The sequence below is a fragment of the Rhamphochromis sp. 'chilingali' genome (assembly GCF_963969265.1).
Source record: "Rhamphochromis sp. 'chilingali' genome assembly, chromosome: 3".
Classification (NCBI taxonomy): Eukaryota; Metazoa; Chordata; class Actinopteri; order Cichliformes; family Cichlidae; genus Rhamphochromis; species Rhamphochromis sp. 'chilingali'.
This window is the reverse complement of record NC_137931.1, coordinates 4784537-4798817: the sequence shown is the minus strand read 5'-3', so window position 1 is coordinate 4798817 and position 14281 is coordinate 4784537.

Genomic DNA, 14281 nt, shown 5'->3' with positions numbered 1-14281 from the left:
CCGATCTCGTCTGATCTCGGAAGCTAAGCAGGGTCGGGCCTGGTCAGTACTTGGATGGGAGACCGCCTGGGAATACCAGGTGCTGTAAGCTTTTGCACTCCCACACACAAACTGCAGAGGGCGCCGCTGCTCACTCAGTGGAGGCAGCTTGAGGAAAAGCTTCATGACAACGCTCCTGATTGCATTTCCCTTTTGTGCAAAACAAAAGAAAAGAACAGCAGGAACGAAATATTTAGGAAATACACGAACTTATTTATTCTGTAAATGTAGAGAATGTCTACGGCTAGTCCGTCTGGGCTCAATAGTGAGGAACTCGTTAACCTTGTAGCGTGCAGCGGGCACAGTGTCAACCTGACACTCTTGTGCAACGAGTTTTAACTCTTATTGGCTGCCGACTGCGGCCCCGAAGAATACTGAATAAATGCGCATCAGTGTGCTACCCTGAGCAGGGAACACGATATCATGGAGTTTCTAACATGGAGCAAGGTGAAGGTGACGCGACTGTGCAGGACCGCCCCTGGTTACCTTCAGAGATCAGATGAGAACAGGCTGGTATGGCCGTAAGTGAGAGGCTTCCTCGACAACGGGGTTCATGTAGATACTGTAACCCATTTATTGGGATTTAAAAAACAATTTAGAGTGAAGCATATTGATTAGTTTCTACTTTTATTTTTAATAGCTGCCCATGACAGCACAGTTATAATGCATACTTAATGCAGCAATATTCACGTCATAAACAATTGTGAGTGTTTGCACAAAAACATCTACAGGTGCTCTGTGCATGTACAGTGATACTGATGTAACGCTTGAAGAATTTGACATTACTACATGAGTGGAAGAGCTCTTTGCGCAAGACTCACTAACCATCCTATTCGAAAATGAGCTTAAAGAGTGCCTCAGATCCGTTTCACTATTTAAACTGTCATTTGTGTGTTGAAATGCAAAAGCTTACGGCACCTGGTATTCCCAGGCAGTCTCCCATCCAAGTACTGACCAGGCCCGACCCAGCTTGGCTTCCGAGATCAGACGAGATCGGGCGCGTTCAGGGTGGTGTGGCCGTAAGCGAGGGACTGCTTCACAAACAGCCTCTTTATACATGCTGTGATGACGCAGTCATGCTTAGGTTTTTATGTCCTGTATATAAGTTGAATTGTCCAAAGCACAAAAATGTTGGACTTCCAAATGGTCCTAACACACTGTGTGCTCTCTGTCACTTTAACACTGTGCTGTGAGAAAGTAACATGTGTTATTATGGTGACGTTACCGCGGGAAAAGCATTTTTGCAGCTCAGTGTTGAAGCTGCAGTTCACAACAAAGGTTTGCATGTTTTCGCTGTAACATGTGAAGCTTAGTACAATCCTATATTTTAAAGTGCGTGACATTTGCCAAGTATAAAAGGTCTTTTATAGCCGGTTTCCCTCGCTTCCGGCCATACCACCCTGAACACGCCCGATCTCGTCTGATCTCGGAAGCTAAGCAGGGTCGGGCCTGGTCAGTACTTGGATGGGAGACCGCCTGGGAATACCAGGTGCTGTAAGCTTTTGCACTCCCACACACAAACTGCAGAGGGCGCCGCTGCTCACTCAGTGGAGGCAGCTTGAGGAAAAGCTTCATGACAACGCTCCTGATTGCATTTCCCTTTTGTGCAAAACAAAACAAAAGAACAGCAGGAACGAAATATTTAGGAAATACACGAACTTATTTATTCTGTAAATGTAGAGAATGTCTACGGCTAGTCCGTCTGGGCTCAATAGTGAGGAACTCGTTAACCTTGTAGCGTGCAGCGGGCACAGTGTCAACCTGACACTCTTGTGCAACGAGTTTTAACTCTTATTGGCTGCCGACTGCGGCCCCGAAGAATACTGAATAAATGCGCATCAGTGTGCTACCCTGAGCAGGGAACACGATATCATGGAGTTTCTAACATGGAGCAAGGTGAAGGTGACGCGACTGTGCAGGACCGCCCCTGGTTACCTTCAGAGATCAGATGAGAACAGGCTGGTATGGCCGTAAGTGAGAGGCTTCCTCGACAACGGGGTTCATGTAGATACTGTAACCCATTTATTGGGATTTAAAAAACAATTTAGAGTGAAGCATATTGATTAGTTTCTACTTTTATTTTTAATAGCTGCCCATGACAGCACAGTTATAATGCATACTTAATGCAGCAATATTCACGTCATAAACAATTGTGAGTGTTTGCACAAAAACATCTACAGGTGCTCTGTGCATGTACAGTGATACTGATGTAACGCTTGAAGAATTTGACATTACTACATGAGTGGAAGAGCTCTTTGCGCAAGACTCACTAACCATCCTATTGGAAAATGAGCTTAAAGAGTGCCTCAGATCCGTTTCACTATTTAAACTGTCATTTGTGTGTTGAAATGCAAAAGCTTACGGCACCTGGTATTCCCAGGCAGTCTCCCATCCAAGTACTGACCAGGCCCGACCCAGCTTGGCTTCCGAGATCAGACGAGATCGGGCGCGTTCAGGGTGGTGTGGCCGTAAGCGAGGGACTGCTTCACAAACAGCCTCTTTATACATGCTGTGATGACGCAGTCATGCTTAGGTTTTTATGTCCTGTATATAAGTTGAATTGTCCAAAGCACAAAAATGTTGGACTTCCAAATGGTCCTAACACACTGTGTGCTCTCTGTCACTTTAACACTGTGCTGTGAGAAAGTAACATGTGTTATTATGGTGACGTTACCGCGGGAAAAGCATTTTTGCAGCTCAGTGTTGAAGCTGCAGTTCACAACAAAGGTTTGCATGTTTTCGCTGTAACATGTGAAGCTTAGTACAATCCTATATTTTAAAGTGCGTGACATTTGCCAAGTATAAAAGGTCTTTTATAGCGGGTTTCCCTCGCTTACGGCCATACCACCCTGAACACGCCCGATCTCGTCTGATCTCGGAAGCTAAGCAGGGTCGGGCCTGGTCAGTACTTGGATGGGAGACCGCCTGGGAATACCAGGTGCTGTAAGCTTTTGCACTCCCACACACAAACTGCAGAGGGCGCCGCTGCTCACTCAGTGGAGGCAGCTTGAGGAAAAGCTTCATGACAACGCTCCTGATTGCATTTCCCTTTTGTGCAAAACAAAAGAAAAGAACAGCAGGAACGAAATATTTAGGAAATACACGAACTTATTTATTCTGTAAATGTAGAGAATGTCTACGGCTAGTCCGTCTGGGCTCAATAGTGAGGAACTCGTTAACCTTGTAGCGTGCAGCGGGCACAGTGTCAACCTGACACTCTTGTGCAACGAGTTTTAACTCTTATTGGCTGCCGACTGCGGCCCCGAAGAATACTGAATAAATGCGCATCAGTGTGCTACCCTGAGCAGGGAACACGATATCATGGAGTTTCTAACATGGAGCAAGGTGAAGGTGACGCGACTATGCAGGACCGCCCCTGGTTACCTTCAGAGATCAGATGAGAACAGGCTGGTATGGCCGTAAGTGAGAGGCTTCCTCGACAACGGGGTTCATGTAGATACTGTAACCCATTTATTGGGATTTAAAAAACAATTTAGAGTGAAGCATATTGATTAGTTTCTACTTTTATTTTTAATAGCTGCCCATGACAGCACAGTTATAATGCATACTTAATGCAGCAATATTCACGTCATAAACAATTGTGAGTGTTTGCACAAAAACATCTACAGGTGCTCTGTGCATGTACAGTGATACTGATGTAACGCTTGAAGAATTTGACATTACTACATGAGTGGAAGAGCTCTTTGCGCAAGACTCACTAACCATCCTATTGGAAAATGAGCTTAAAGAGTGCCTCAGATCCGTTTCACTATTTAAACTGTCATTTGTGTGTTGAAATGCAAAAGCTTACGGCACCTGGTATTCCCAGGCAGTCTCCCATCCAAGTACTGACCAGGCCCGACCCAGCTTGGCTTCCGAGATCAGACGAGATCGGGCGCGTTCAGGGTGGTGTGGCCGTAAGCGAGGGACTGCTTCACAAACAGCCTCTTTATACATGCTGTGATGACGCAGTCATGCTTAGGTTTTTATGTCCTGTATATAAGTTGAATTGTCCAAAGCACAAAAATGTTGGACTTCCAAATGGTCCTAACACACTGTGTGCTCTCTGTCACTTTAACACTGTGCTGTGAGAAAGTAACATGTGTTATTATGGTGACGTTACCGCGGGAAAAGCATTTTTGCAGCTCAGTGTTGAAGCTGCAGTTCACAACAAAGGTTTGCATGTTTTCGCTGTAACATGTGAAGCTTAGTACAATCCTATATTTTAAAGTGCGTGACATTTGCCAAGTATAAAAGGTCTTTTATAGCCGGTTTCCCTCGCTTACGGCCATACCACCCTGAACACGCCCGATCTCGTCTGATCTCGGAAGCTAAGCAGGGTCGGGCCTGGTCAGTACTTGGATGGGAGACCGCCTGGGAATACCAGGTGCTGTAAGCTTTTGCACTCCCACACACAAACTGCAGAGGGCGCCGCTGCTCACTCAGTGGAGGCAGCTTGAGGAAAAGCTTCATGACAACATTTCCCTTTTGTGCAAAACAAAACAAAAGAACAGCAGGAACGAAATATTTAGGAAATACACAAACTTATTTATTCTGTAAATGTAGAGAATGTCTACGGCTAGTCCGTCTGGGCTCAATAGTGAGGAACTCGTTAACCTTGTAGCGTGCAGCGGGCACAGTGTCAACCTGACACTCTTGTGCAACGAGTTTTAACTCTTATTGGCTGCCGACTGCGGCCCCGAAGAATACTGAATAAATGCGCATCAGTGTGCTACCCTGAGCAGGGAACACGATATCATGGAGTTTCTAACATGGAGCAAGGTGAAGGTGACGCGACTGTGCAGGACCGCCCCTGCTTAGCTTCAGAGATCAGATGAGAACAGGCTGGTATGGCCGTAAGTGAGAGGCTTCCTCGACAACGGGGTTCATGTAGATACTGTAACCCATTTATTGGGATTTAAAAAACAATTTAGAGTGAAGCATATTGATTAGTTTCTACTTTTATTTTTAATAGCTGCCCATGACAGCACAGTTATAATGCATACTTAATGCAGCAATATTCACGTCATAAACAATTGTGAGTGTTTGCACAAAAACATCTACAGGTGCTCTGTGCATGTACAGTGATACTGATGTAACGCTTGAAGAATTTGACATTACTACATGAGTGGAAGAGCTCTTTGCGCAAGACTCACTAACCATCCTATTCGAAAATGAGCTTAAAGAGTGCCTCAGATCCGTTTCACTATTTAAACTGTCATTTGTGTGTTGAAATGCAAAAGCTTACGGCACCTGGTATTCCCAGGCAGTCTCCCATCCAAGTACTGACCAGGCCCGACCCAGCTTGGCTTCCGAGATCAGACGAGATCGGGCGCGTTCAGGGTGGTGTGGCCGTAAGCGAGGGACTGCTTCACAAACAGCCTCTTTATACATGCTGTGATGACGCAGTCATGCTTAGGTTTTTATGTCCTGTATATAAGTTGAATTGTCCAAAGCACAAAAATGTTGGACTTCCAAATGGTCCTAACACACTGTGTGCTCTCTGTCACTTTAACACTGTGCTGTGAGAAAGTAACATGTGTTATTATGGTGACGTTACCGCAGGAAAAGCATTTTTGCAGCTCAGTGTTGAAGCTGCAGTTCACAACAAAGGTTTGCATGTTTTCGCTGTAACATGTGAAGCTTAGTACAATCCTATATTTTAAAGTGCGTGACATTTGCCAAGTATAAAAGGTCTTTTATAGCCGGTTTCCCTCGCTTACGGCCATACCACCCTGAACACGCCCGATCTCGTCTGATCTCGGAAGCTAAGCAGGGTCGGGCCTGGTCAGTACTTGGATGGGAGACCGCCTGGGAATACCAGGTGCTGTAAGCTTTTGCACTCCCACACACAAACTGCAGAGGGCGCCGCTGCTCACTCAGTGGAGGCAGCTTGAGGAAAAGCTTCATGACAACGCTCCTGATTGCATTTCCCTTTTGTGCAAAACAAAACAAAAGAACAGCAGGAACGAAATATTTAGGAAATACACGAACTTATTTATTCTGTAAATGTAGAGAATGTCTACGGCTAGTCCGTCTGGGCTCAATAGTGAGGAACTCGTTAACCTTGTAGCGTGCAGCGGGCACAGTGTCAACCTGACACTCTTGTGCAACGAGTTTTAACTCTTATTGGCTGCCGACTGCGGCCCCGAAGAATACTGAATAAATGCGCATCAGTGTGCTACCCTGAGCAGGGAACACGATATCATGGAGTTTCTAACATGGAGCAAGGTGAAGGTGACGCGACTGTGCAGGACCGCCCCTGCTTAGCTTCAGAGATCAGATGAGAACAGGCTGGTATGGCCGTAAGTGAGAGGCTTCCTCGACAACGGGGTTCATGTAGATACTGTAACCCATTTATTGGGATTTAAAAAACAATTTAGAGTGAAGCATATTGATTAGTTTCTACTTTTATTTTTAATAGCTGCCCATGACAGCACAGTTATAATGCATACTTAATGCAGCAATATTCACGTCATAAACAATTGTGAGTGTTTGCACAAAAACATCTACAGGTGCTCTGTGCATGTACAGTGATACTGATGTAACGCTTGAAGAATTTGACATTACTACATGAGTGGAAGAGCTCTTTGCGCAAGACTCACTAACCATCCTATTGGAAAATGAGCTTAAAGAGTGCCTCAGATCCGTTTCACTATTTAAACTGTCATTTGTGTGTTGAAATGCAAAAGCTTACGGCACCTGGTATTCCCAGGCAGTCTCCCATCCAAGTACTGACCAGGCCCGACCCAGCTTGGCTTCCGAGATCAGACGAGATCGGGCGCGTTCAGGGTGGTGTGGCCGTAAGCGAGGGACTGCTTCACAAACAGCCTCTTTATACATGCTGTGATGACGCAGTCATGCTTAGGTTTTTATGTCCTGTATATAAGTTGAATTGTCCAAAGCACAAAAATGTTGGACTTCCAAATGGTCCTAACACACTGTGTGCTCTCTGTCACTTTAACACTGTGCTGTGAGAAAGTAACATGTGTTATTATGGTGACGTTACCGCGGGAAAAGCATTTTTGCAGCTCAGTGTTGAAGCTGCAGTTCACAACAAAGGTTTGCATGTTTTCGCTGTAACATGTGAAGCTTAGTACAATCCTATATTTTAAAGTGCGTGACATTTGCCAAGTATAAAAGGTCTTTTATAGCCGGTTTCCCTCGCTTACGGCCATACCACCCTGAACACGCCCGATCTCGTCTGATCTCGGAAGCTAAGCAGGGTCGGGCCTGGTCAGTACTTGGATGGGAGACCGCCTGGGAATACCAGGTGCTGTAAGCTTTTGCACTCCCACACACAAACTGCAGAGGGCGCCGCTGCTCACTCAGTGGAGGCAGCTTGAGGAAAAGCTTCATGACAACGCTCCTGATTGCATTTCCCTTTTGTGCAAAACAAAACAAAAGAACAGCAGGAACGAAATATTTAGGAAATACACGAACTTATTTATTCTGTAAATGTAGAGAATGTCTACGGCTAGTCCGTCTGGGCTCAATAGTGAGGAACTCGTTAACCTTGTAGCGTGCAGCGGGCACAGTGTCAACCTGACACTCTTGTGCAACGAGTTTTAACTCTTATTGGCTGCCGACTGCGGCCCCGAAGAATACTGAATAAATGCGCATCAGTGTGCTACCCTGAGCAGGGAACACGATATCATGGAGTTTCTAACATGGAGCAAGGTGAAGGTGACGCGACTATGCAGGACCGCCCCTGCTTAGCTTCAGAGATCAGATGAGAACAGGCTGGTATGGCCGTAAGTGAGAGGCTTCCTCGACAACGGGGTTCATGTAGATACTGTAACCCATTTATTGGGATTTAAAAAACAATTTAGAGTGAAGCATATTGATTAGTTTCTACTTTTATTTTTAATAGCTGCCCATGACAGCACAGTTATAATGCATACTTAATGCAGCAATATTCACGTCATAAACAATTGTGAGTGTTTGCACAAAAACATCTACAGGTGCTCTGTGCATGTACAGTGATACTGATGTAACGCTTGAAGAATTTGACATTACTACATGAGTGGAAGAGCTCTTTGCGCAAGACTCACTAACCATCCTATTCGAAAATGAGCTTAAAGAGTGCCTCAGATCCGTTTCACTATTTAAACTGTCATTTGTGTGTTGAAATGCAAAAGCTTACGGCACCTGGTATTCCCAGGCAGTCTCCCATCCAAGTACTGACCAGGCCCGACCCAGCTTGGCTTCCGAGATCAGACGAGATCGGGCGCGTTCAGGGTGGTGTGGCCGTAAGCGAGGGACTGCTTCACAAACAGCCTCTTTATACATGCTGTGATGACGCAGTCATGCTTAGGTTTTTATGTCCTGTATATAAGTTGAATTGTCCAAAGCACAAAAATGTTGGACTTCCAAATGGTCCTAACACACTGTGTGCTCTCTGTCACTTTAACACTGTGCTGTGAGAAAGTAACATGTGTTATTATGGTGACGTTACCGCGGGAAAAGCATTTTTGCAGCTCAGTGTTGAAGCTGCAGTTCACAACAAAGGTTTGCATGTTTTCGCTGTAACATGTGAAGCTTAGTACAATCCTATATTTTAAAGTGCGTGACATTTGCCAAGTATAAAAGGTCTTTTATAGCCAGTTTCCCTCGCTTACGGCCATACCACCCTGAACACGCCCGATCTCGTCTGATCTCGGAAGCTAAGCAGGGTCGGGCCTGGTCAGTACTTGGATGGGAGACCGCCTGGGAATACCAGGTGCTGTAAGCTTTTGCACTCCCACACACAAACTGCAGAGGGCGCCGCTGCTCACTCAGTGGAGGCAGCTTGAGGAAAAGCTTCATGACAACGCTCCTGATTGCATTTCCCTTTTGTGCAAAACAAAAGAAAAGAACAGCAGGAACGAAATATTTAGGAAATACACGAACTTATTTATTCTGTAAATGTAGAGAATGTCTACGGCTAGTCCGTCTGGGCTCAATAGTGAGGAACTCGTTAACCTTGTAGCGTGCAGCGGGCACAGTGTCAACCTGACACTCTTGTGCAACGAGTTTTAACTCTTATTGGCTGCCGACTGCGGCCCCGAAGAATACTGAATAAATGCGCATCAGTGTGCTACCCTGAGCAGGGAACACGATATCATGGAGTTTCTAACATGGAGCAAGGTGAAGGTGACGCGACTGTGCAGGACCGCCCCTGGTTACCTTCAGAGATCAGATGAGAACAGGCTGGTATGGCCGTAAGTGAGAGGCTTCCTCGACAACGGGGTTCATGTAGATACTGTAACCCATTTATTGGGATTTAAAAAACAATTTAGAGTGAAGCATATTGATTAGTTTCTACTTTTATTTTTAATAGCTGCCCATGACAGCACAGTTATAATGCATACTTAATGCAGCAATATTCACGTCATAAACAATTGTGAGTGTTTGCACAAAAACATCTACAGGTGCTCTGTGCATGTACAGTGATACTGATGTAACGCTTGAAGAATTTGACATTACTACATGAGTGGAAGAGCTCTTTGCGCAAGACTCACTAACCATCCTATTCGAAAATGAGCTTAAAGAGTGCCTCAGATCCGTTTCACTATTTAAACTGTCATTTGTGTGTTGAAATGCAAAAGCTTACGGCACCTGGTATTCCCAGGCAGTCTCCCATCCAAGTACTGACCAGGCCCGACCCAGCTTGGCTTCCGAGATCAGACGAGATCGGGCGCGTTCAGGGTGGTGTGGCCGTAAGCGAGGGACTGCTTCACAAACAGCCTCTTTATACATGCTGTGATGACGCAGTCATGCTTAGGTTTTTATGTCCTGTATATAAGTTGAATTGTCCAAAGCACAAAAATGTTGGACTTCCAAATGGTCCTAACACACTGTGTGCTCTCTGTCACTTTAACACTGTGCTGTGAGAAAGTAACATGTGTTATTATGGTGACGTTACCGCGGGAAAAGCATTTTTGCAGCTCAGTGTTGAAGCTGCAGTTCACAACAAAGGTTTGCATGTTTTCGCTGTAACATGTGAAGCTTAGTACAATCCTATATTTTAAAGTGCGTGACATTTGCCAAGTATAAAAGGTCTTTTATAGCCGGTTTCCCTCGCTTCCGGCCATACCACCCTGAACACGCCCGATCTCGTCTGATCTCGGAAGCTAAGCAGGGTCGGGCCTGGTCAGTACTTGGATGGGAGACCGCCTGGGAATACCAGGTGCTGTAAGCTTTTGCACTCCCACACACAAACTGCAGAGGGCGCCGCTGCTCACTCAGTGGAGGCAGCTTGAGGAAAAGCTTCATGACAACGCTCCTGATTGCATTTCCCTTTTGTGCAAAACAAAACAAAAGAACAGCAGGAACGAAATATTTAGGAAATACACGAACTTATTTATTCTGTAAATGTAGAGAATGTCTACGGCTAGTCCGTCTGGGCTCAATAGTGAGGAACTCGTTAACCTTGTAGCGTGCAGCGGGCACAGTGTCAACCTGACACTCTTGTGCAACGAGTTTTAACTCTTATTGGCTGCCGACTGCGGCCCCGAAGAATACTGAATAAATGCGCATCAGTGTGCTACCCTGAGCAGGGAACACGATATCATGGAGTTTCTAACATGGAGCAAGGTGAAGGTGACGCGACTGTGCAGGACCGCCCCTGGTTACCTTCAGAGATCAGATGAGAACAGGCTGGTATGGCCGTAAGTGAGAGGCTTCCTCGACAACGGGGTTCATGTAGATACTGTAACCCATTTATTGGGATTTAAAAAACAATTTAGAGTGAAGCATATTGATTAGTTTCTACTTTTATTTTTAATAGCTGCCCATGACAGCACAGTTATAATGCATACTTAATGCAGCAATATTCACGTCATAAACAATTGTGAGTGTTTGCACAAAAACATCTACAGGTGCTCTGTGCATGTACAGTGATACTGATGTAACGCTTGAAGAATTTGACATTACTACATGAGTGGAAGAGCTCTTTGCGCAAGACTCACTAACCATCCTATTGGAAAATGAGCTTAAAGAGTGCCTCAGATCCGTTTCACTATTTAAACTGTCATTTGTGTGTTGAAATGCAAAAGCTTACGGCACCTGGTATTCCCAGGCAGTCTCCCATCCAAGTACTGACCAGGCCCGACCCAGCTTGGCTTCCGAGATCAGACGAGATCGGGCGCGTTCAGGGTGGTGTGGCCGTAAGCGAGGGACTGCTTCACAAACAGCCTCTTTATACATGCTGTGATGACGCAGTCATGCTTAGGTTTTTATGTCCTGTATATAAGTTGAATTGTCCAAAGCACAAAAATGTTGGACTTCCAAATGGTCCTAACACACTGTGTGCTCTCTGTCACTTTAACACTGTGCTGTGAGAAAGTAACATGTGTTATTATGGTGACGTTACCGCGGGAAAAGCATTTTTGCAGCTCAGTGTTGAAGCTGCAGTTCACAACAAAGGTTTGCATGTTTTCGCTGTAACATGTGAAGCTTAGTACAATCCTATATTTTAAAGTGCGTGACATTTGCCAAGTATAAAAGGTCTTTTATAGCGGGTTTCCCTCGCTTACGGCCATACCACCCTGAACACGCCCGATCTCGTCTGATCTCGGAAGCTAAGCAGGGTCGGGCCTGGTCAGTACTTGGATGGGAGACCGCCTGGGAATACCAGGTGCTGTAAGCTTTTGCACTCCCACACACAAACTGCAGAGGGCGCCGCTGCTCACTCAGTGGAGGCAGCTTGAGGAAAAGCTTCATGACAACGCTCCTGATTGCATTTCCCTTTTGTGCAAAACAAAAGAAAAGAACAGCAGGAACGAAATATTTAGGAAATACACGAACTTATTTATTCTGTAAATGTAGAGAATGTCTACGGCTAGTCCGTCTGGGCTCAATAGTGAGGAACTCGTTAACCTTGTAGCGTGCAGCGGGCACAGTGTCAACCTGACACTCTTGTGCAACGAGTTTTAACTCTTATTGGCTGCCGACTGCGGCCCCGAAGAATACTGAATAAATGCGCATCAGTGTGCTACCCTGAGCAGGGAACACGATATCATGGAGTTTCTAACATGGAGCAAGGTGAAGGTGACGCGACTATGCAGGACCGCCCCTGGTTACCTTCAGAGATCAGATGAGAACAGGCTGGTATGGCCGTAAGTGAGAGGCTTCCTCGACAACGGGGTTCATGTAGATACTGTAACCCATTTATTGGGATTTAAAAAACAATTTAGAGTGAAGCATATTGATTAGTTTCTACTTTTATTTTTAATAGCTGCCCATGACAGCACAGTTATAATGCATACTTAATGCAGCAATATTCACGTCATAAACAATTGTGAGTGTTTGCACAAAAACATCTACAGGTGCTCTGTGCATGTACAGTGATACTGATGTAACGCTTGAAGAATTTGACATTACTACATGAGTGGAAGAGCTCTTTGCGCAAGACTCACTAACCATCCTATTGGAAAATGAGCTTAAAGAGTGCCTCAGATCCGTTTCACTATTTAAACTGTCATTTGTGTGTTGAAATGCAAAAGCTTACGGCACCTGGTATTCCCAGGCAGTCTCCCATCCAAGTACTGACCAGGCCCGACCCAGCTTGGCTTCCGAGATCAGACGAGATCGGGCGCGTTCAGGGTGGTGTGGCCGTAAGCGAGGGACTGCTTCACAAACAGCCTCTTTATACATGCTGTGATGACGCAGTCATGCTTAGGTTTTTATGTCCTGTATATAAGTTGAATTGTCCAAAGCACAAAAATGTTGGACTTCCAAATGGTCCTAACACACTGTGTGCTCTCTGTCACTTTAACACTGTGCTGTGAGAAAGTAACATGTGTTATTATGGTGACGTTACCGCGGGAAAAGCATTTTTGCAGCTCAGTGTTGAAGCTGCAGTTCACAACAAAGGTTTGCATGTTTTCGCTGTAACATGTGAAGCTTAGTACAATCCTATATTTTAAAGTGCGTGACATTTGCCAAGTATAAAAGGTCTTTTATAGCCGGTTTCCCTCGCTTACGGCCATACCACCCTGAACACGCCCGATCTCGTCTGATCTCGGAAGCTAAGCAGGGTCGGGCCTGGTCAGTACTTGGATGGGAGACCGCCTGGGAATACCAGGTGCTGTAAGCTTTTGCACTCCCACACACAAACTGCAGAGGGCGCCGCTGCTCACTCAGTGGAGGCAGCTTGAGGAAAAGCTTCATGACAACATTTCCCTTTTGTGCAAAACAAAACAAAAGAACAGCAGGAACGAAATATTTAGGAAATACACAAACTTATTTATTCTGTAAATGTAGAGAATGTCTACGGCTAGTCCGTCTGGGCTCAATAGTGAGGAACTCGTTAACCTTGTAGCGTGCAGCGGGCACAGTGTCAACCTGACACTCTTGTGCAACGAGTTTTAACTCTTATTGGCTGCCGACTGCGGCCCCGAAGAATACTGAATAAATGCGCATCAGTGTGCTACCCTGAGCAGGGAACACGATATCATGGAGTTTCTAACATGGAGCAAGGTGAAGGTGACGCGACTGTGCAGGACCGCCCCTGGTTACCTTCAGAGATCAGATGAGAACAGGCTGGTATGGCCGTAAGTGAGAGGCTTCCTCGACAACGGGGTTCATGTAGATACTGTAACCCATTTATTGGGATTTAAAAAACAATTTAGAGTGAAGCATATTGATTAGTTTCTACTTTTATTTTTAATAGCTGCCCATGACAGCACAGTTATAATGCATGCATACTTAATGCAGCAATATTCACGTCATAAACAATTGTGAGTGTTTGCACAAAAACATCTACAGGTGCTCTGTGCATGTACAGTGATACTGATGTAACGCTTGAAGAATTTGACATTACTACATGAGTGGAAGAGCTCTTTGCGCAAGACTCACTAACCATCCTATTGGAAAATGAGCTTAAAGAGTGCCTCAGATCCGTTTCACTATTTAAACTGTCATTTGTGTGTTGAAATGCAAAAGCTTACGGCACCTGGTATTCCCAGGAAGTCTCCCATCCAAGTACTGACCAGGCCCGACCCAGCTTGGCTTCCGAGATCAGACGAGATCGGGCGCTTTCAGGGTGGTGTGGCCGTAAGCGAGGGACTGCTTCACAAACAGCCTCTTTATACATGCTGTGATGACGCAGTCATGCTTAGGTTTTTATGTCCTGTATATAAGTTGAATTGTCCAAAGCACAAAAATGTTGGACTTCCAAATGGTCCTAACACACTGTGTGCTCTCTGTCACTTTAACACTGTGCTGTGAGAAAGTAACATGTGTTATTATGGTGACG